The sequence below is a fragment of the Lytechinus variegatus genome, chromosome 1, assembly GCF_018143015.1.
Source record: "Lytechinus variegatus isolate NC3 chromosome 1, Lvar_3.0, whole genome shotgun sequence".
NCBI classification, from domain to species: Eukaryota; Metazoa; Echinodermata; class Echinoidea; order Temnopleuroida; family Toxopneustidae; genus Lytechinus; species Lytechinus variegatus.
This window is the reverse complement of record NC_054740.1, coordinates 58,889,164-58,913,896: the sequence shown is the minus strand read 5'-3', so window position 1 is coordinate 58,913,896 and position 24,733 is coordinate 58,889,164. Positions and strand designations below refer to the sequence as shown.

The following is a 24,733-nucleotide window of genomic DNA, read 5'->3' as shown; positions in this document are numbered from 1 at the left end:
TACTTTCTATTCCGCTTCGGAAATCGCTATAAATGAAGAAACCGATATCAGCACGTTTCTATGATAAGAATTTCGATTAACAGAAATATCAAGGTTGGCTTTCATTCCCTTATATTATAATTATTTCCTATTTTTTGCGTAAGTCATATTTTACAAAACTTTAAGGAAGTGTGCTCACTCAAGCGTGTGTCGTTATCCTTAGACCTCTGACACATGTGTCAGGAGTTTGAAGCCGGCTCTGGAGTCGCATTCACGCAGGTGTTTCCAGGTTCAAGCTGAAGGAAATCCTCCAAAGGCATTTGAAAAATCCCCAAATTGAAACGCAAATCCCAAAGATTTTTTTTTAAGGTTTCGATGCAATCGATGTCGCTTGGCAACACTTCCATTATATTGTACAAATTCTAAATTCATCGACTGAATCGCGTAAGATATGCGCTCAAGTACATTACATGCATTAACTGTCTACAGTAAATCGTATACGTAGAGATACGATTCAACATTTATGTAGCGCTTAATACAAATGTTTTTTAAGCGCTGCATACGTCTACAATCTTGAACTGTTGGCGTTATATTACTTAGAAAAAGCGAATTTCACTGCTTTTCACCATTTTTTTTTAAATCCCTGAAAATGGACAGAAAATCCCAAAATTTATCTAAATCCCCAAAGGCTTCTAAAAATCTCAAAATTGTTCAAAATTTGGAGATGGTATTCCCCAACTGGCAATACTGCTTCACGCTTGCAACAATAATATTAATCAGTAACAACGGCTCAAGCATCTGTTTAAATTGTCATACCACTGCGTGTCTGCCACTTTCGTATAATCATTTATGTAAATGATCATAATCATACATCTTTTAATGTAAAAATTTAATGTATTTACTTTTGTGATGGTCACATTTTGTACATTTTCATGACATGTAGAAAAGACTAAATAAATAAATTAATAAATAATGGAAGTGGATTATATCCCCTTTTACACATGGTCAGCGGCCTGCAATAGTGTGTCTTTATCTATTATACAGTGCGTATCAAAAAAAAGTTTACACTTTGAAAAAATCCTGTAAAACTATATATTTGTAATATCCTGAAGATTGTTTCACATTTTATGATTGGTACAGGTCCATTAAAGCAAATGACGATATAACTGTCGAAAAATATTTCCGCTTGAGTGAGCACCACTTACTTTTGAAAAGTTAGTGAAAAATGATTTGCGCAGAAATTTGAGATAGTTATGCGAATAAAAGTATACCTTAATCATGAAGAACACATGGAATTTAGCTGGTAAAATTGATTTGAAGATATCTTCTACATTGTTTGACTTGTTTCCTTGCCCAAAACACTTCGAAGAGTGCATTTCGCCCCACCCCACTCCCTACACACCGAGGCCATTGTGACGATATTTGCTTTACACTGAGCTGTGTTTTGCATGGAATGGCTTAAGCTTGATTTTCATTTTGTTAATCATTGCTAAGCTAGGGAAAAGTGCGGAGAAACAAGTATTAAATGAAGAATGAAATGTAAACAAACTTTCAATGATAAAAACGTAGTGAAAAAATGCTGGAGATGTCTGATATAAACTTTTGTTCAGATTCAGTTATGTCCTCAGATCCAGCTGACAAAAATAGGGTAAAGGTTGTGCTTATTAAGTGTTGACATTTCAATTTGGGTGGCAAAATTGTTACAAAATGCTTGAATTTATCAGTTTTATTCCAATTGACTAAAAGTGCAAGGGAAATGTATGATAAATCTTTCGTAGTGTAAGTTTGATTTCGTCCTTTCCCCTTGACACAGCATGAAAACGAGCATTTCTGCGCAAACAGATTTCTGCGAGCTTTACAGAAATGGACAGTGCTCACTCAAGTGTAACATTCTGTCAAAACTTTTACTTTCATTGGATAGATGAGACCCAAACCCAAGATTATATGTGAAAAAATTACCCGCATGTAGTATATTTTTTAATTCCCAGGGCTTTTTCAAAGTGTAAACTTTTTTTTGATACGCACTGTATAGCCGGCGTCACGTCGCCTATTTCATGTATTTACGGTTCACGAGTCACCCGAATTTTCATGTGAACAGTTTTATTGTTCTTCCATGGTTTGTTAGATCTATGTCATGACTTGTGTCATTGTACCAGGCGCGGATCCAGGATTTCGAAGGGAGGGGGCCCAAATTCGACCTGATTTTGGCGCCCCTGTGTACTTTTCGGAAAAATGGCGGCCCCTCCCTCCCCCAGGCAATCATATGTGCCTTAAATGCATGTTAAATTATCTTATTTCATAGGCACATGAATCAGGGGCGGATCCAGCCTTCTGATTTTTTTTTTCAGCCATATTTTCCCCGATCGGCCGCTCGAAGATGTTTTTGTTTTCGTTTGTTTCTTTGAAGGGGGTAGTCCTATAAGTCACTTCTTAGCTTTATTCTTTAAATCAACATAAATGTATACTATCATAATCCTTATTTTATAATGCCTGCGCGAAGCGCGAGCAATTTTTTTTTGAAATTGTATTTATTTTTTCTTAAAATTTGAACATTCTGAAAAAAGATGTGCCTGCAATAATTACTTCGAACGCGAAGCGCGAGTAGAAATTTTTGATAAACGTTTTGAACTGATCGGAAAGCTAGGCCTAACAGTCCTGTTAAAGATTGCATACAGTTAGCCATGAAGACGTTATATATTTCAACAATCAAATAATGCGAGCGCGAAGCGCGAGCTGAAAAATTTTGACATTTCTACATAAAGAATGGAAAACTTTAATCAGTTTTTGTAATCATTAACAGGATAGCTATACAGTATAACTAAACAATTTTATGCGAGCGCAAAGTGCGAGCGGAAAAATTTTAGATTTAGACCTAGAACGGGACACTCTATTCATGTTTCCTAAATCATGAAAAAGAGGGGATCTTCCTACATCAATAATGCGAGCGCAAAGCGCGAGCAGAAAATGTTTGCATACGTTTTGAACTGATCGAAAAGTGCCTTTTAAGGACTGCTTGCATTTAGCCATGAAGACATGACATATTTCATCAATCAAATAATGCGAGCGCGAAGCGCGAGCTGAAATTTTTTGACATTTCTACATAAAGAATGAAAAAAATTTAATCAGTTTTTGTAATCATGAACAGGATAGCTATACAGTATAACTAAACAATTTTATGCGAGCGCAAAGTGCGAGCGGAAAATTTTTAGATTTAGACCTAGAACGGGACACTCTTTTCATGTTTCCTAAATCATGAAACAGAGGGGATCTTCCTACATCAATAATGCGAGCGCAAAGCGCAAACAGAAAATGTTTGTATACGTTTTAACTGATCGAAAAGTGCCTTTTAAGGACTGCTTGCATTTAGTCATGAAGACATGACATATTTCATCAATCAAATAATGCGAGCGCGAAGCGCGAGCTGAAATTTTTTGACAGTTCTACATAAAGAATGGAAAAATTTAATCAGTTTTTGTAATCATGAACAGGATAGCTATACAGTATAACTAAACAATTTTATGCGAGCGCAAAGTGCGAGCGGAAAAATTTTAGATTTAGACCTAGAACGGGACACTCTATTCATGTTTCCTAAATCATGAAAAAGAGGGGATCTTCCTACATTACTAATGCGAGCGCAAAGCGCGAGCAGAAAATGTTTGCATACGTTTTGAACTGATCGAAAAGTGCCTTTTAAGGACTGCTTGCATTTAGCCATGAAGACATGACATATTTTATCAATCAAATAATGCGAGCGCGAAGCGCGAGCTGAAATTTTTTTGACATTTCTACATAAAGAATGGAAAAATTTAATCAGTTTTTGTAATCATGAACAGGATAGCTATACAGTATAACTAAACAATTTTATGCGAGCGGAAAATTTTTAGATTTAGACCTAGAACGGGACACTCTATTCATGTTTCCTAAATCATGAAAAAAGGGGATCTTCCTACATTAATACTGCGAGCGCAAAGCGCGAACAGAAAATGTTTGTATACGTTTTAACTGATCGAAAAGTGCCTTTTAAGGACTGCTTGCATTTAGCCATGAAGACATGACATATTTCATCAATCAAATAATGCGAGCGCGAAGCGCGAACGTAAAAAAGTCGAGATTTCGACCTTGAACGGGATACTCTATTCATGTTTTGTAAATCATGAAAGGGATGAGAAAGGGGATCTTCCTACATTAATAATACGAGCACAAAGGGCGAGCAGAATTTTTTGATATTGTGATCTGAAACTGGATAACTGAATGAAAATGCGCGCGCGTGTTTCAGATTTAGACCTAGAATCTAGGCATTCTAAACAATCTTTTATCATGAAAATAAAAGCGAGCGCGAAGCGCGAGCTTAAAATATTTGATATTCCGATCTGATATTTCAAACACTTTGTAGGAAACTTGTAAGGTGGATATAAATCGCACTTGATAAAGAGCTGATATGTTTCATTATTACTTTAATTTTGAGACATAGGACCTTGACATCCTTAGGATATGTTATCATATGAATATGATGACTATATATCTTCCTATTCATCTTGCTAAGCGCGAGATAACACAAAAGTGACAATTTAATTATCAAATTGATATATTAGTATTAATGCATAATGAGGGCGCGGAATCTGATGATATTATGGCCTGAACACTGAACATTTCAAGCACCTTTTTATTTATGAATAGGATGCATCATTAACTAGTTGATTTATTTTAACCATTAATGCGAGCGCAAATCGCGAGCCGAAATTTTTTTTGATAAACTGTCATGAAAAGGGGATTTTAAGTAGTTTGTTATACAATCAATATTGAGACATACATAACCCGCCAAACAAAATGCAAGCATAGCAGCGCTAGCTGATGCGTTTTGACAATCAGACCTGAAAAGGGATATTTTGAATACTTTATGGAATAAATGAAAATTGATAGGTACCTGATACATCACAATACGCGAACGCGCAGCGCAATTGGAAAATGTTAATATTCAGACCATAAAACTGACATTTTTACAGAGCACTTTTTAAAAATCAATATATAAATCAAAAAAATTAATGAAAGTTCGATTTCCAAGGAGAAATATGTTTTGTATACTGACTTCCAAACTTGATATTTAAGCTCCGTGTTGAACAAGATATGTGGATCACTTAACAGGCAATGCGAGCGCTAAGCGCGAGCGAAAATTTTATATAGTGACATGAAATATTTTGTCCAAGTCTTCCTCTCATCTTATTTTATGAATTCGTCTTCCTCCTTTCCTTTTTTCTCTTTTCTTTTCCTTCCTTTTTCTTTCTTTCCCACCTTGTTTTGCTCTACCCATAGGGGGGTCCGGGCCCCTCGGTTCCCCACCTGGATCCGCCTATGCATGAAGAAGAGGCAATTGAATAATGGTTTTGAAATGATGTGTTCATGAATAATGTAATATCACTTTAAAAAATGATCAATGCGAGCGGGAAACTCGATCGATTTCTATTTTAACCATTTGATGCTTTCAATTTCGTTTAAATTCTCATCAGAGTAGGCCCTGCTAGAATTATGTTTAAAAATTTAACACTGCGGTTGGGGTTCAAAACTGCACCCCTAAATTTCAAATTGAACCCCTAGGGGTGCAATTTTGAACCCGCAGGGTGCAAAAATGAACCCCAACCGCAGGGTTCAACTTTTGAACCCCAAATCAAGGGTTCAATTTTTGAACCAATAGGGTGCTGATTTTGCATCAACCTTTCGGGGTTCAATTCTGAACATTTATTTATTAGTGTGTGCAAGTAAACTTCAAAATTTCTGTAAATAATATCTGTCAATATATTCATCAGTGTTGTAAGTCAAGGCTCAAACCTCCAAGGCCAAGGCTTTAATACCCAAGACCAAGGCTTTAATCCCCAAGGCCAAGGCATGGAAACCCAAAGCCTAAACACCTCAAGGCCAAGGAATTTCAAACTTTCAATATATGGAACAATGAGCCAACAACAAGGCGGCAGTTCGAATATGAGTTCGGCGCCCCTACATGTAGGTCGATCATCAATTTGCCCCCCCCCCGTTCGAACAATATTCGGCCCCCAGTTCGAACAACATTTTGGCATTCCTTCGAACTCAATTTGCCTTTCCTAGTTCGAATATTATTTCGCCCCCCCTAGCTCGAGTATCAATTTTGCGCCCCCTAGTTTGAACATCAATTCGGCGCCCCCTAGTTTGAGTATCAATTTGGCGCCCCCTACCTCGAACATCGATTCGGCCCCCCTCCCTAGTTCGAGTATGAATTTGGCGCCCCCACTTCGAACATCATTTCGGCGCCCTCCTAGTTCGAATATGAATTCGGCGCCCTACATGTAGGTCCAACATCAATTTGGCGCCCCTATATGTAGGTTGATCATCAATTCGCCCCCCCCCCGTTCGAACATAAATTCGGCCCCCAGTTCGAACATCATTTTGGCATCCCTTCGAACTCAATTTGCCTTCCCTAGTTCGAATATCATCCCCCCTAGCTCGAGTATCAATTTTGCGCCCCCCTAGTTGGGAACATCAATTCGGCGCCCCGCCCCTAGTTTGAGTATCAAGTGGCGCCCCCTCCCCAGTTCGAGTATTAATTTGGCGCCCCGAGTTCGAAAATCATTTTAACATCCCTTCGAACATCATTTCGGCGCCCTCCTAGTTCGAATATCAATTCGGCGCCCCTACATGTAGGTCTAACATAAATTTGGCGCCCCTAGTTCGAATATCAATTCGGCGCCCCTACATGTAGGTCGATCATCACTTCGCCCCCCCCCCGTTCGAACATCAATTCGGCCCCAGTTCGAACCTCATTTTAACATCCCTTCGAACATCATTTCGGCGCCCTCCTAGTTCGAATATCAATTCGGCGCCCCTACATGTAGATCCAACATCAATTTGGCGCCCCTAGTTCGAATACCATTTGGCCCCCCCCCCTAGCTCGATTATCAATTTGGCGCCCCTAGTTCCAACATCAATTTGGCGCCCCTACGTCGAACATCAGTTGCCCCCCCCCCCCCCAGTTCAAACATCAATTCTGCCCCCAGTTCGAACAGCATTTAAACATTCCTTCGAACATCATTTCAGCGCCCTTTTGGTTCAAACATTTTCTTTCCTCCTCTTCCTCTTTTTTTCTTCTCGTCCTTCCCCTCTTCCTCTCACCTTTTCTTCTCTTCTTTCCCCTTTCTCTCTTTCTTTTTTCTTCTCTTCTTTCTTCCCTCTTCCTCTTTCTCCTTTTCCCCTCTTCCTCTCTCTTTTCACCCTCTTCCTCTTTTTTTCTCCCCCTCCCCTCCCTTTTCTTCTCTTCCCTTCCTCTTTTTTCTCTTTCTTTCTCCTCTTCTTTTCCTCTTTTCTTTCCCCTCTCTTTTTTCCCCTCTTCTTTCTTCCCTCTTCCTCTCTTTCCTTTTTTCTCCTTTTCCTCTCTCTTCCCCCCTTTTCCTCTTTTTTTCTTCTCCCTCCCCCTCCCTTTTTCTTCTCTTCCTTCCCCCTCTTCTTTTTTTCTCTTTCTTTCCCCTCTTCTTCTCTCTTTTTTCTCTTTTCTTTCCCTTCTTCTTTTCTTTCCCCTCTCTTTTTTCTTCTTTTTTTTCCTCCCTCTCCCTCCCCCTTTCTTTTCTTCTCTTCCTCCTTTTCTTTCCTCTTTTTCCTCTCTCTCTTTTTTCTTCTCTTCCTTTCCCTCTCTCTCTTTTTTTTCCTTTTCCTTTCCTTCTCTTTTTCCTTCTCTTTTTTCCCCTTTTCCTCTCTCTTTTCCTTCCCTTCCTTCCCCCTCTTCCCTTTTTCTTCTTTTCTTTCCCCCTCTCCTCTCTCTCTTTTCCTTTTTTCTTTCCCCCCTTTTCCTCTCTTTTTTCTTCCCTTCTTCTTTTTCTTCTTTTCTTTCCCCTCTTCCCCTTTTTTTCTCTTTCTTTCCCCCTCTCTCTTTTTTTTTAGCCGAAGGGGGGGGGCCAAGGCCCCCTCGGCCCCTCCCATGGATCCGCGCCTGCATTGTACTTACCGAGACTGCATTTAAACATAGTTGTGCATAGGGGGCATATATTGCTAAGTTTCTGCACTGAAAAACTCCGGTGTTGATTTAACACCAGCCCGGAATTTATTATGTCCACACCAGAGAAATGTTAAACAACACCAGTTTCGTTTTGGTCTAATACCAGATAGGTGTTTATACAACACAAAATATTAAAACAGCATCGGTTTGATTCCAAACTGGTGTTGTTTCCACACTTCTCTGGTGTGGACATATATAGATTCCGGGCTGGTGTTGAATCAACACGGACTATTTGTAGCGTGTTAAGTTCCGGGTTAGTTTCATACTGATCATTTTTAGAGCATTTTCAGTCAAATATTACAATCAGTTATTGACTTCAGTATTATCATGATTATACACTGTAGTTGCTTTGTTAAACGTGCTTATTAGTAAGTGTTACTATGGCTGGTTAAATCCGTTGATTTGGTCAGTGTAAAACAAATGCTTCAGATGTCAAAATATGGGAAACGCCTTGGAAAAGGAAGTGTAAATAACACGGTGGAATATGGTTGCTAAACATGTATTCAACATGTTCAAGGTAATGTTTGCCATCTCGAAACTATGGAAGCTTAAAAGTGCCACCGAGATGTTGAGATAATTATCTCGGAAGTCGACATCTTGATAGCAAAAGATAAGATGACGAGATCCTGGATCTCATCATGTTGACATCTTTTAGAAGAGATGATGAGATGACAAGATCCTGGATCTCATCATGTCAACATCTTTTAGAAGAGATGTTGAGATGACGAGATCCTGGATCTCATCATGTCGACATCTTTTAGAAGAGATGATGAGATGACAAGATCCTGGATCTCATCATGTCAACATCTTTTAGAAGAGATGATGAGATGACAAGATCCCGGATCTCATCATGTCAACATCTTTTAGAAGAGATGTTGAGATGACAAGATCCCGGATCTCACCATGTTGACATCGTTTAGAAGAGATGATGAGATGACAAGATCCTGGATCTCATCATGTTGACATCTTGTAGAAGAGATGATGAGATGACAAGATCCCGGATCTCATCATGTTGACATCTTGTAGAAGAGATGATGAGATGATGAGATGATCTTGTCATCTCAACATCTCTTCTTAAGATGTTGACATGATGAGATCCAGGATCTTGTCATCTCATCATCTCTTCTACAAGATGTCAACATGATGAGATCCAGGATCTTGTCATCTCATCATCTCTTCTACAAGATGTCAACATGATGAGATACGGGATCTTGTCATCTCATCATCTCTTCCAAAAGATGTCAACATGATGAGATCCAGGATCTTGTCATCTCATCATCTCTTCTAAAAGATGTTGACATGATGAGATCCAGGATCTTGTCATCTCATCATCTCTTCTAAAAGATGTCGACATGATGAGATCCAGGATCTCGTCATCTTATCTTTTGCTATCAAGATGTCGACTTCCCGAGATAATTATCTCAACATCTCGGTGGCACTTTTAAGCTTCCATACGAAACTGTTATACTTCGAAAGCTAAATTTTCATCACCCTGCTATTATGTGAAGCAGTGTGCAAAATAGGCCTCCCCGTCAGCCACTATTTTTTGAAATTCTTTTTAAATTCCATTTAATGAACATTTCGTGTTTGTATTTTTGCACCGATTACCTACCCATTTTGTTCAATGTTTCATTTAGTGCGACTGGTTGATGGAAGTGCCGCAAACGAAGGAAGGGTTGAGGTCTACGCCAACGGAGGATGGGTACTGTGTGTGATGATTCGTGGGATGATACAGATGCTACAGTTGTTTGTCAAAGTCTCGGCTTTGGTCCTGGAATAGCGCACTCATTATCTTACTTCGGAGAAGGTTCGGGTGATATCCTGCTAGATGATGTATCTTGTACTGGAAGTGAAGCTTCTCTTCTGGAATGTTCTAATGCTGGAATCGGCACTCACAACTGTCTACATTATGAGGATGCGGGAGTCACTTGTTCATTAGCAGGTATTTCCGGAATTATTTTCCATGATTTAAAGTTGATAAAAATAAGATAATAGTTTATTCAATCAATTACAGATTAGCCATTATAATATGTCCAAAATAATCCCCAATGTACTGTTATAAACTAACTCAACGTGCATGATCCGAAGGGGGGGGGGGGGTAGTAATATTTTACATCTAGGAAATGTATTATTGGTCCTAATTGTCAGTAAATGAATCTAAATGCAAGACATCCGTTTTGGGGGATGCGCATGACTTATTGTGTTCTGTCCAATTGTCCCCCCTATTTGTTGAAACGATTGTCACTAATTTAATCACTAGCTGGAATTGATAAGGGAATTATATAAAAGAGAAAGTGGCATGCATTCCCTAAAGAAAAAAAAAACATTTAGGGGATATTTAGAAGATGGATGATAAATGTGCCCCTGGACCCTCGATGTAATGTCTTTCTTTATTGTGCCTCTTTCAATTTTAATTAGTGCGATTGGTTGACGGAAGTGCTTCAAACGAAGGAAGGGTTGAGGTCTACGCCAACGGAGGATGGGGTACTGTGTGTGATGATTCGTGGGATGATACAGATGCTACAGTTGTTTGTCAAAGTCTCGGCTTTGGGTCTGGAACAGCATACCCTAGCGCTTACTTCGGACAAGGTTCAGGTGATATCCTGCTCGATGATGTATCATGTACAGGAGCTGAATCTTCTCTTCTGGAATGTTCTAACTCTGGAATCGGCGTTCATAACTGTGGACACTATGAGGATGCGGGAGTCATTTGTTCATCACCAGGTATTGATATTTAAAACTTTACAAATATATAAGTTTTAGGAAACTAAAAGCATTTCCAAATCGGTGATTGTTGTAATCAGCGATTTTACGAAATCAGCGATTCTACGAGACGGCTGTATTAGGTGATTTGCGCCGAGACGATTTTGTGACCACTCGCAAAGCATTTCGGGATAGAATATCACCACCTTGTTTTTTCTGAGCTCTTCGCTGAACCCATCATCACTCTATGCTTAAGCTACGTAAGCTCCTTCGTCTGCTTAGATCTCAACCTGGTCTAGCAATGGTACTTTCTGCTAGGCGGAGCAGGACGTGGCGACCAACCCATCGACCAGCATTTATCTACAGCCCAGAGGCCGTGACTCATTCATTTATTTATTAGAACCGGCAACAATGCCAGTGGCAAAGGGCGTTAAAAAAAGTGATTCACGTACATCTATCGGTAGTTTTTCATCATTTTCCCCAAAATTCTAAATTCAGATCTTTAATCATAATAAGTGAAGTCTACATCTAACTTAGATCTTGATCATGGTGATCGATAGACCCGAGTCTAAGAATCAGATCTAACTTTATTAGTCTAACTAGACAAAAGCTTTGACAAGCCTCGAGCTGTTTGTCGAAAATGTTGTTCCACACTGGATATCTAAGTAGATCTAGATCTATAGCACGACCTGTTGGTAGGAGATAGTCAATGCAAAATTTAAAAATAAAAATAAATTAAAAACAGTCTATAGGGACACCTAGTCTCCTAGACCATTTGAAGGTTAGTCCATGCAATAAGCCCCAATATTCAGCTTGGTTCAATTAAGGCCAGCCTGCATGGGCTAGGTACTTAGGATTTTTTTTAGCCGTATGCCTACAGGGAAAATTTCTTGAGTCTAGATGTAGAAGATTATATAGTTGACAAATTACCGTTAAGCCTTAGCGTTAGACCTGAAATCCTTAAATTCACTTTAGAAAAAGCATGAAATCATGACAAGTTCAGTCACTGCTCTTTCCCTTTCGAAATTTCTCAAACAAAAATTGTAAAGTTACACGTTCTGCCGGCCAAGCCCAAGCCATCAGGCCCAGGAAAGTTTGCAATATGGTAAACAAATCGTAAAAAAAAAATCTTCAAAAATTGATTGCAGAGAATCAATGGTCAAACCATGATATGGATGCTGTCTATCAAATCAACTTTCTGCCCCAATTAAGAAATTAAGACGATCTAATCTAGCCCCCTTCCCCACTTAGGCCTACTACTACTAACTTACTGGGTTGGGTCTAATGCAAAGCGATGGTGGCACTCTCCTCTCTGCCAAACGATGTAACATTGCAATCAGTTTGCCTCAATTGGCTGATTTTTCTTAAAGATTATTGAAGAAAACCAGGGAAATGTGGATAGGTGGCTGTTTATTCAAACTTTAATTTGTCTTTGGAAGTTTGGTTGCTCAATCGACCTTCGACGCGACGCAGCCTGGCTGTGCAGATGCAGCGGTCACAAAATCTCAACGAAGTGGACAACATTTCCGTGTGCTGCTGCCCTTTACGTTCGTTAGTGTGTGGCTGTTGTTTTAGGATGATCTCCATTTTTTATTGCAAAGTGGTCGAATCTAACCTATAACGTCCGTTCTGATGGCACAATACCACTTTAATTACATTTAACAATTAGTGATTATATCTAACATATAACTTGTGCTACACTTTAAGAATTCCTTAAGAAACATATCTTCACTGTGGGCTTTACCATTTTTAAACGCTTTATTCATTCCGAAGCTTCTTGACTAAGTATGGGACAACTTAAACTTGTATTATTTGAAGAAACATTGTCGATAAATTCTGAATCATAAGATTCAATATTATTACTGCAAGAATGAGATTTTGAAAGTGGTCATAAAGAGATTCAATTTCTATTGGAATCTTAATTTCATTTATCTCTTTGGCAGAATTTGTGATTTTCAAATGAGCCTTTGGTTGATTCTTATTAAAAAATCTTATTTTGTTATGAAGATTAGAGTCGAAATTCGTTTTAGCAGAGTGATTTGCCTTTATATATATATATATATATATATATATTAATATATATTATATATTATATATAATATATATATAAGATTCAAGAGTTCTATCTGAGCAACATTGGATTTGTTTGTCTTACATTATTTAACGCAAAATATTTCGAACGCAAGGCGATTGATTATTATTGAACCATGGCTTAACATAGCGTTTACCATTAACATTGTTCTGTTTTTTATGACAAGTTGAAATATATTAGCATATTTACTGCATTGAGATAAACATTTTTGATTTAGCAAGTTACATGATCAACAGATTCTTCAAAGTTCTTTTCGCCTTCCTAGAGCCTAATTTCTGCAAGCAGTTTTTTAAGAACACTTTTATCTTAAGTTTCAATGAAAGTTTTAATTGAATTCACATTCCACTTTAATTTAATGGATTCAGTCGAATCGGTAACTTCAAGAGTGATGTCTTTCTCAGCAAAAATTAAGGTCAATTCTTTTTAATGCTATTGGATTATATTTGTCTGAAAGGAGAGGATCAAACACATCAACAGAGAAATCAGTCAAAAAATTTGAAAAGTTCAGGAGAAGCAATGCAGTAATCTATAGTACTGGCATTAGCACATGTGAGGGAACCACATAGTTTGTATGATCCGACGCGCCCATTAGCAATGAATAGATTAAAAAATCCTTAAAATTTCAAGTATTTCTTCATTATGTTCGTTGACAACACTGTTACTAGATTTCCTCATGACATTATTGGAGTGTAAGTTCTGAAAATGAGATGAAACAAAGTCAGATGAATCTAAGTAGAAGACATTGAGACAGTCATTAAAATCATAACAAGAATTGAATAATTCACTGTCATTCCTTGTCCTTGCGTTGAAATCACCTAAAAGGAAAATAGGTAATTCGTAGATGTTTTCAACATTATCAAATCGGATGCAATGTCATCAAACATGGAATCATTGCAATATTTTAATTGTTCAGGAGGAATATACACTACTCCTTAAATGAGTGCAAGTCCGTAAGCTTTGTCACTAACTTTCAGCCACATTATTCTATCAGCTTTGCATTGTTTATAAGTTCTACGTAGTCATATATCTTATCTATTATCAACATGCCAATACCGTGAATTCCACCACAAGGATAAATACTAATTGGATTAACTTTAAACATGTGATGAAATTTGTTGGGAAATAAAACATCATTAATATCATTTGACTTTCTGTAAGACATACTATGTCATAATTCTGGATTTATTCTTCCAAAATACCTTCTGTTAATTTCTTTTAGACAACATACGTTTAAACCGAGTCAATTAAAACATTTAATCTCAGAATTTATCGGGCAAGAACGTAGACATATGCCGTATTTCGTCATGGACCTATTTGTGATAGGTCCATGATTTCATGAACAAGCAGGGTGTTACTAATAATGGAAAAAGATGGATCTTATATACATATATTTATATATATAAAAAGGAAAGTGGTAATGTATTCCCACAAGAAAAAAATGTGATATCTAGACGATGGAGGATAAAATGTTCCCTGAACCCTTGATGCCATGCCGTTCTTTATTTGGTGCCTCTTTCATTTAGAATTAGTGCGACTGGTTGATGGAAGTGCTTCAAACGAAGGAAGAGTTGAGGTTTACGCCAACGGAGGATGGGGTACTGTGTGTGATGATTTGTGGGATGATACAGATGCTACAGTTGTTTGTCAAAGTCTCGGCTTCGGGTCAGGAACAGCACACTCTTACGCTTACTTCGGAGAAGGTTCAGGTGATATCCTACTAGATGATGTATCATGTACTGGAAGTGAAGCTTCTCTTCTGGAATGTTCTAATCCTGGAATCGGCGTTCATAACTGTGGACACTCTGAGGATGCGGGAGTCACTTGTTCATTAGCAGGTATTTCCAGAATTGTTTGCCATAATTTAAAGTTGATAAAAATAAGGTGATGATAGTTTATGCAAATAACAATTTCAAAGTTAATCCCAATGTACTATTATAAACTAACTGGACAATGAACTCACCTTTGTAATCATGAACAGAGAGCTTATCTGATAAAACAATGTGGGCGCTATGTAAATGTTATTTTTTTTTGTTAATACTTACGTCTACTGTTCACACAAAAGAGAATGGAACAACATTACATACGTCTTTTTTCAATTACACATTTCCATTTATTCATTTTGTAAGAGCATTTGTATTGTAATTATGTATTTTGATGCTCCATTTCTAGAAATTCATCACGAGGATACGTATCCCACTTGTCGCATAATGCCAGCGCGAAGCGTGAACTGAAATAATTGGTCTTGATTGTCAGGAAGTAATTCAATCTAAATGCAAGACATCCGTTTAAGGGGATGCGCATCGCTTGTTGTGTTCTATAATTATGCTATATTTTTTTGTATTACTTGTCCAATTGCTCCCCACCCCTTGTGACGCCCTCTTTGTTAAAACGATTATCACTAATTTAGTTGCTAACTGGAAATGAGATGGATGTAATATAAAAAAGAAAGTGGTAATGTATTCCCACAAGAAAAAAAAAGTGATATTTAGAAGATGGAGGATAAAATGTTCCCCTGAACCCTTGATGCCATGCCGTTCTTTATTTGGTGCCTCTTTCATTTAGAATTAGTGCGACTGGTTGATGGAAGTGCTTCAAACGAAGGAAGAGTTGAGGTTTACGCCAACGGAGGATGGGGTACTGTGTGTGATGATTCGTGGGATGATACAGATGCTACAGTTGTTTGTCAAAGTCTCGGCTTTGAGTCTGGAACAGCAAACACCAACGCTTTCTTTGGAGAAGGTTCAGGTGAAATTCTGCTCGATGATGTATCTTGTGATGGAGATGAAACTTCTCTTCTGGAATGTTCTAATCCTGGAATCGGCGTTCATAACTGTGGACACTCGGAGGATGCGGGAGTAACTTGTTCACCAGCAGGTATTTCTAGAATTATATCCCATACTTTGATTGAAGTTGATAAAATAAGGTGATAGTTTATGCAATGAACTCATTAGCTATTACGATGTGTCCAAAATAATCCCCAATGTACTGTTATAAACTAATTGGACACTTAACTCACCTTTGTAATCATGAAAAGAGAGCTCTTCTAATAAAACAATGAGGGCGCTATCTAAGTATTACTTTTTGGAAATGCTTACGTCTACTGTTAACGCATAAGGTAATAGAACAATAGTACATACTTCTTTTTCGATCAGTTATTTCCTTTTTGTTCATTTTGTAAAACTAATTCTTTTGTAATTATGTCTTTTAATGTTTAATGATTGTACTCGGTTTGATATAGGCTACAATGGAAAACGTAATATGATGGTTATTAAAAATGAAATATTTCGAAATCTGTTTCTAGGAATTCATCACGAAGATACTTGTCTCACAACTCAATTAATGCGAGCGCGAAGCGCGAACTGATTTTTATTTTGTTGTCAGTCATAATCAAATCCCCGAACAATGTAACCACTTTCAAATTATAAACAGGTTGTACATCTTATGAAATAGATAATGCAAGCGCCGAGGTGCAAACTGAGATTTTGCATAGAAGGTACTTACACCACCCGAAAAATGGAGTTTTAAGTATTATTTGACATGTAAGAAAAATGCTATCCGGATGTGTGTGCCGATGTCAGTAAATGTATCAATCTAAACGCTAGAAATCCGTTTGGGGGATGCGCATGGCTTATTGTGTTCCATACTCTCTATATTTTTGTGTGAATTATCCAATTGCCCCCTTCCCCACTTGCTAGAATTACATAGGTATTACATAAAATAGAAAATGGCAACGTATTCCCATAAAAAAACACTTTGGGGGGATATATAGAAGATGAAGTATAAATATGCTCCTGAACCCTTGATGCCATGCCGTTCTTTATTTGGTGCCTCTTTCATTTAGAATTAGTGCGACTGGTTGATGGAAGTGCCCCAAACGAAGGAAGGGTTGAGGTTTACGCCAACGGAGGATGGGGTACTGTGTGTGATGATTCGTGGGATAATACAGATGCGACAGTTGTTTGTCAAAGTCTCGGCTTTGAGTCTGGAACAGCAAACACCAACGCTTACTTCGGAGAAGGTTCAGGTGATATTCTGCTCGATGATGTATCTTGTGATGGAGATGAAAGTTCTCTTTTGGAATGTTCTAATCCTGGAATCGGCGTTCATAACTGTGGACACTCTGAGGATGCGGGAGTCACATGTTCACCAGCAGGTATTTCTAGAATGGTTTCCCATATTTCAAAGTTTAGAAAAATAAGGTGATGATAGTTTATAACGTTGATTGAATAATTTCTAAACTAATTCCCAATGTTCTATTGCGCAGACTAAATTGCATTTTCTATAAAATGTATCCCTTCCTATTTTAAACGCCATTAGTGTCACCCCGAAGTTGAGCTTTTAGGGACAAAATAAATTTCCTTCATACCTAATTATATTCCTATAACACAATATCACGGGTACACAATGCGCTGACGTCATATATACCTCATTTTTCTATAAGCTTCCCCTCAATCTTTCTGTATTGGTACGTCTTTTTTTCGTTCAAACTGTTTAGTTTCATTGATGGTTGTTATATTTTTATTGTACATTTATCAATCTTACAAACATTAATATTTTATCAATATCTGTGATTACATCTGAGAAGTTTGATAGCGATAGGATAACCAATCTCTCTTTTCAAGACATGACGTATTAAAAAATATAGTTCGGCTCTTTTTATCACCCCAATTACCCCAAGGTAATTGGTTATATACCAGCTTGGCGCTTACCAGCAAAATGCTGTCCTGCCGAGTTCCTACGGGAGTTACCACAAACAGAAACGGAAACAGAATTAAGGTTCACGTTAATTTTTATTTTATTGCATAACGACAAGTTTATGATTGCATTAGCATAGATGAAAATATATATGAAGTATTGTCTTAATTCAATAATCTGCGCCCGAACAGCATGCAAGATTAATTATTTTTAGCACTGACCTAAGAAAAGTAATGGCCTTTTGTATGAACTCCTAGAAACAATACATGGTCTCAATAAGCGCGAGCTGAAAATAGTATTAGGATCTTACATCTAAAGACTGAATGTACTTTTTGAAATGGGCATTGAAAAAATACCTACCAAACAAATAGCAAAAACAATGCATTTAATGACGTAGGACTTAGATTGCAGACTCCTTCGGATAATTCATCAGTTGATGCAATAAGTAGTGTACAAACATTATCTATTCCCGAATGTGAATTAATTTCAGTGAAACAAAAAATATTCACGTTTTTAAGGCACTGTCAAACATTGATTGTTCAAATGTTGTTGGAGTAAATGGCATACATTTCAAACTTCTTAAACTGACTGCTCTTTTTTTAGTAGAGCCGTTGGTATATTTATACAATATGACAAGAAATTGAAAGACGGCAAGACTTTCTCCAATACATAAAGGAGGATCATAATGATGTTGATAATTTTAGACCGATATCTGTTCTACGTGTCTTGTCTATAATAATAGAAGGAGCAATCCACAATCAACTTTATGAATACTTGAATGAAAACAAACTGCTAACGAAATCCCAGTCAGGTTTTAGACCTTTGCATTCTACTACTACATGTCTAACTGAAATCACAGAATATTTGTTTGATAAAATGAATCAGAGGTAAATGATCGGAGGTATTTTCCTCGATTTAATGAAAGCGTTTGATGTTATACCACACAATTTCATTCTTGGAAAACTGAAGTACAAAATTAAGGGTAACGAATATGATTGGATGAAGGCATAATAGACAGGAAACAGTTTGTCGTAGTAAATAAATGTATCAGTGAAAGTGTAAAAATTAGATCAGGTGCTCCACAGGGATCCATATTGCGTCCATTATTTTTTTTTTTATTTTTATCAATGATGTATGTAACTTGATTTTTATTGTTAATTCACAAATGTGTCTTTATGCAAATGATTATTCTCTGTTCTGTCATGATGTATTATCTAAGGAGGTTTAAAAAAATCTGCAAAGTGATATTGAAGTTATCATTATAACTGGTCCATCCTTAATGGTATTCATTTGCATCCCCAAAAAGACACAAGTCATAGTTTTTGGTCATAGGAAAAGATTGAAAAAAATTATGTTCTAATGATAAAGTATAGAAATGAACCCATAGAGAATGTAAATACCATCAAATATTGGGTTTAACACTAGACTTTGGCATGACGTGGGGAGAAAATGTTTCTTGTATCATTGTTAAAATATCTCGTGCGATAGGTTTGATAAAGAAAATAAAACAATTCCTTCCGCCTAGGACTCTTAAGCCTTTTTTATTTTGCCATGATTTTATCTTACATTGATTATTGTAGTACATCTGTATATAAGGTATTCTGTATTTACTTTATTATGTTATTTACATTGAATTGCTATGATATTGAGTTATTTGTTAAAATTAAAGAAAACAAGCAAATGAATAAATAAATAAATAAATCACTAATAATACCCTTTCGATAGAAAATGAAAGCGCGAAGCGCGAGCTGAAATGTGAAATTATAAATCGGCCTAATCCAATCCAGAAAAGAAAAAATAAATCACGAAGAACATATAAACGTCAGTAAATGAATATGCACGCATAAAGGGCAAGCCAAAATATTGGAGACATAAAGACGTAAGAACAGGACAATTAACGCAATTTTTGTAATCAGCAATGCAGGGCTTTTCTAACAATAAAAAATTGTGAGTGCGATGTATCAAAGCGCTAATTTTTCGATATTATTTCGATATGTGATACCGTATATGGTATTTTTCGGACAACACAAGGAGGCATGTCCTAAAAAATGTGATGCAAACTTTGGTTTTCGTTCGGACATCACAAGGAGGCATGGTTTAAAAATGCTAAGTCGCTTAAGCTGACGTGGTAATTTCGGGAGGGGGCGAATTCCTAAATCCCCAAAGTTAGGCTTCTTCTTCATTGAGATAAACAGAAAACATCTTTCATCTCAATTCACCTGTTTTGGGCACCATGCTTTCTTACAGTGTTACCTCTTCCTCACCTTCACCTCCACCGATTTTCAACTTCAAGATGTTTAGTTTTCGTTTTCATGTTGTCGTTCTAACTTGAATGCGAGCTTTGGCCTTAAGCCTGGACGCACACAAAAGTGGGCCGCAAGGTAATTCCGTCCAACCTGTTCACCTACTTTTGAACATCCATTTGTCTTCACTTTTGTTTTATCGGTTAGGTTAAGGTGTTCAGGATGGTGTTTTCGCCCTTGCTGGAGCTCGGCCATTTGCAGAAATATAATTTTTTGCCACACCACATTATGATTTTTTTTCCTTTTTTCGGGCTTCCCAATATATTTTTTTGCCTCACCTGTATAGCAGAGTGAGACTACAGGCGCCGCTTTTCCGACGGCGGCGGCGTCAACATCAAATCTTAACCTAAGTTTAAGTTTTTGAAATGACATGATAACTTAGAAAGTATATGAATCTAGTTCATGAAACTTAGCCATAAGGTTGATCCAGCATTACTGAACATCCTATTAGAGTTTCATGTCACATGACCAAGGTCAAAAGTCATTTAGGGTCAATGAACATAGACCATGTTGGGGGAATCAACATCAAAATCTTTACTGAGGTTAAGTTTTTGAAATGTCATCATAACTTATCAAATATATGGACCTAGTTCATTAAACTTGGACATAAGGTTAATCAAGTATCACCAAACATCCTGCATGAGTTTCACGTCACATGATCAAGGTCAAAGGTCATTTAGGGTCAATGAACTTTGGCCGATTTGGGGGTATCTGTTGAATTACAGTCAAAACTTTAAAAGTTTTTGGATCTGATTCATGAAACTTGGACATAATAGTAATCAAGTATCACTGAACACCCTGTGCAAGCTTCACGTCACATGATCAAGGTCAAAGGTCATTTAGGGTCAATGAACTTTGGCCGATTTGGGGGTATTTGTTGAATTACCATCCTATCTCTGTAAAGTGTATTGGTCTAGTTCATAAAACGTGGAAATAAGAGTAACCAAGTATCACTGAACATCTTGTGCGAGTTATAATAGTTTTCAAAGTCAGCACTGTTGCTATGTTGAATTGCGTAATGCAGGTGAGACGGCCAGAGGTATTCCATTTGTCATTTGTTTAGACCAATTTCGCATTATGATATTCCACTCCTCAGGTTATAATGAACGGAGTTTCGTCACCCGACTCGGATGAGGCCACCAGCGAATTTTATTTCGGAGCGAATATTCACGTCGCCCCGTTCACATTCTAGTTCAGGGTTGTTGGTGGGTTTCTGAGCACTAGTTTCTGTTTAAAAAAGTTGACCTTTATTAGCTCGTGTTGCAAACGGGAATCTTGGCTTCATAGCTTTGCAGATGGAATTCAACGTTTCCCACATCTTGGTCAACATGAAAAAGTGGTGTCTTTGCCATTGATGTGGATGGACTGTTTATTGACAATTTAGAATATTGGTTTAATTTTTTGGCATAATTGACACATCTCAGGAGGCTTATACGTTTATATTGTGACGGAACCGCTCGGCGGGGCGTGGGTTCGGTCCGCCGGCAGCTCGCTCTTGTCAGGATGCCTGCCGCCGGCGGGTGCGTCGCCACGTCGATTTCCAAACTCTAAGTCGTGGATCCGTTTGGCAGAGATATACTGCCGCAGTTGACACTTGCACACGCCTCGATCCTGTCAGTACCACCACCAGGCAACCTCCAGACGGCTACACTCTTTGTTATCAGCTCCAAAAGCTCACCCGACCATATGCATCTGATTCCTGTAGTTAAGCTCCTACGACCATATGCATCTGATTCCTGTAATTAAGCTCTCTCGACCATAGGTATGGGTTTCTCTGTAGTTAAACTCCTACGACCATACCCATGGACTAATTTCATCCGTCGTCTGCTTACGACCAGCTACTACGTCTGTTCAGTACAGCAACCACGTCTGCTCCGTACTGCAACCACGTCTGAATTCCGTACTGCAACCACGTCTGTTCAGTACACGACCACGTCTGATACCGTACTGCAACAACGTCTGTTCAGTACTGCAACCACGTCTGTTCAGTACCACGACCACGTCTGAGTCCGTACTGCAACCACCGACATCTGTTCAGTACTGCAACCACGTCTGTTCAGTACCACGACCACGTCTGAGTCCGTACTGCAACCACCGACATCTGTTCAGTACTGCAACCACGTCTGTTCAGTACCACGACCACGTCTGAGTCCGTACTGCAACCATTGACATCTGTTCAGTACTGCAACCAAGCACGTCTGATTCCGTACTGCAACCACGTCTGTTCAGTACCGCAACCTCGTCTGTTACCGTACTGCAACCAGGAACCTCTGTTCAGTACCGGAACCTACGTCTGGTTCTTCGACCATATGTATGGGTCCTTCTGCAGTCAGGCTCTCACGACCATACCCCTTGGCTCTGCTCTACTTGTAGTTTTCCCCGTTGTCTGCTCCGGACCTCCGACCGTCTGCTTCCAGACCAGCAACCATCCGCTTCAGACCAACCCGTCTGCTCCGGACCACCAGCCGTCTGCTCCAGACTCCGAACCGTCCGCCTCCAGACCAACCAGACTACCAAAAGAGCAAGCCCTGGTATAGTCTCTTGCTGGCGTGCAAAAGACCCAACATACAAGGAAATCTAACCACAGTCGTCGCCTAGAATTCTAGGTTTCCCCGTGGAAAGACATGCGAACGATCATATAAATCATTTCGATCGCATCCACCAACTTTATTTATTGGATAGCGAATCCAAATCGATCTGCATACTTTACGTGCAATGCACCCCGTGGGCGCCGTATTTCAACAGATCATCGGCAAAGCCTCACGAGTGCACCAAGTTACTGTAATTATGCATTAATTATACAATATCTGTTATAGTTAACCTCTGTTACAATCTTAAAACAGCTATAACTTTGGTCTCCAAAACGGATATGCATGAATGACATATCAAATTAAAGCTTTCATTTAGATCAAGCTAGTGATAACCATAATAATCAGTTAAACATCTCCAGAAAATTGTTATTCCACGAAAATGGTTCAAAACATGCATAACTTTCAATGTCTTATCTACGTCGTTATTACTGTAGAAACATGCATGTAATATCGCCAGCTACGACAAAATCATTATAAATCAACCAAAAATAATTTCCTAATACGAAATAAAACCCATTTCGTGACACAACTCCCTTATTTTTCAAAGCTCGGCCCCCGAGCGTCACTTAACAACATCAGACACTGCAGCACGAAAATAAATCGTATCTGTATATCAAACTATGCATTGTGTCTTTTCTCAACAAACAAAAATGCATAAAGGAGTCCTAAAACAACTAGTGTTGAGGTTCAACAAAACACAACAGCTAAAGTCCAAAGTAAACTCAGCATGAAGAATAATATCCAAGGTACATGGTGACATGCTGTCATATAGTGTCCTTGTATTAACAACATAACTCCAGAGAACACGAGAGATACTGTTCAAGACGACTCCTTCCTTAGTGATGTAACGCTCCGTGGTACGAACAAATCTAGGTGACATCTGGTGGAATCTGGAATCTGTCGGTTGACTTGTTCAGGATCACCTTCTCTTCTGATCCGCCGGTTCTCATTGCCTGGATTCTCTGGCGGGGGTTGTCAGTCTGCGTCTCAGCATTCCTACTGGTGCAATCTATCCAGTCACTGGTAGGCGGAATCTTCAACACCAGTTTCCTAAAAGCGTATCTCTCATCATAGTCCAGGTCCTCTGGTTCAGGGGTAGAATTCCGACCATGCCGTGGAGATACTTCTGATCTGTCAGGTTCAGGAGACTTTGGACAATCTGGAATGGATGGTTTAGGCATGTCCTTTTGTGGTGTCCTGGACCTCTGTCTTGGTGATCGGGAACGGGAGTGTCGAGCCGAACTACCACGTTCTGACCGACGGGGTGAGCGAGAGTCAGTGCGACATAGTGACCTATTAAGAGATCGACTCAGTCGCAGTTCCTTATCTTCCCCGGTCCGGTGGCACAGGGTCTATTCGAACAAGACGGCATGTAGAATCTTCCTTCAGTTCTAAGGCATCCCAATGTTCTAGTAGATGTCTAGAAGCCATGGAACATGTGCATGCTTCATCTTGATTAGGCCTGTTGCCAAGTGTCTTGGCCGTGTAGATAGGACGTATGTCCTTGTCTTCTTCTTGCCAGTCAGCTTTCTCCCGTGAGCTCCGGTCAGTGATGGTTTCAACCATTTGAACAACCTGTTCCTGAAGGTCGTCCATTCTAGGCAGCTGGTAGGCATCTTTAATCGTCTCTGCATTGAGTTGACGGTAGTCAAAACACAATCTTTGTCTGCCATCTTTCTTTTTGACCGGTACAATGTTGGATGCCCATGGGCTAGTCACTGGCTCAATCAGGCCTTGAGCTAGTTGATTCTTTACTTGCCCGTCTATTTCTTTCCTCTGCGTCAGGGGATGTCTCCTCTGGGCTTGACATATTGGTTTCGCAGTACCAGTATCTATGCCATGTTGGACAAAACTGGTCTGTCCAAGATCTGAAGGTCCTGTAGAGAAAACATCTGCATTCTCAACCAGCAGTTCTTTTATCAAATCATGGCATTGGGCTGGCACTTCGTCAGTACTGCGAACAAAGAGGTCCTTCAAATGTTCTGGTATGTCTTTGTTGGCATTGGTCTCAGTTGGCTCGGCAAGGTTGCACATTTCCATGCTCACTTCTTCCAGCCCTGACAATGGAGCAATGGCAGTGCCTGCCTTTATGATCCTTTGTTCCTTGGTTGGGTTGAAAACCCGAACAGGATGTACATCTTCGTCTGCCTTCACAACAGATCTGGCGACGATGAGTCCTTTCTTGATTAGTTCTGTTGGATTTGCAGGTGGTTCTACTAATCCATCACCTAGTGACACTTTTCTACCTGTAACTCTACCTGCTAATACCATCTCGTGTCCTGGAGGAATTGAATAATCTTCTCCCGCTACTTTCCTCCTGCAGAATGATTCTCCGTTACTATCTAGGCATGGAATT

General features: G+C 38.8%; 1 pseudogene; it reads left to right on the top strand.

Moving 5' to 3' along the window:
• The window catches only part of LOC121431191, a 43,020-nt pseudogene that overhangs the window by 6,371 nt on the left and 11,916 nt on the right, over window positions 1-24,733 (top strand).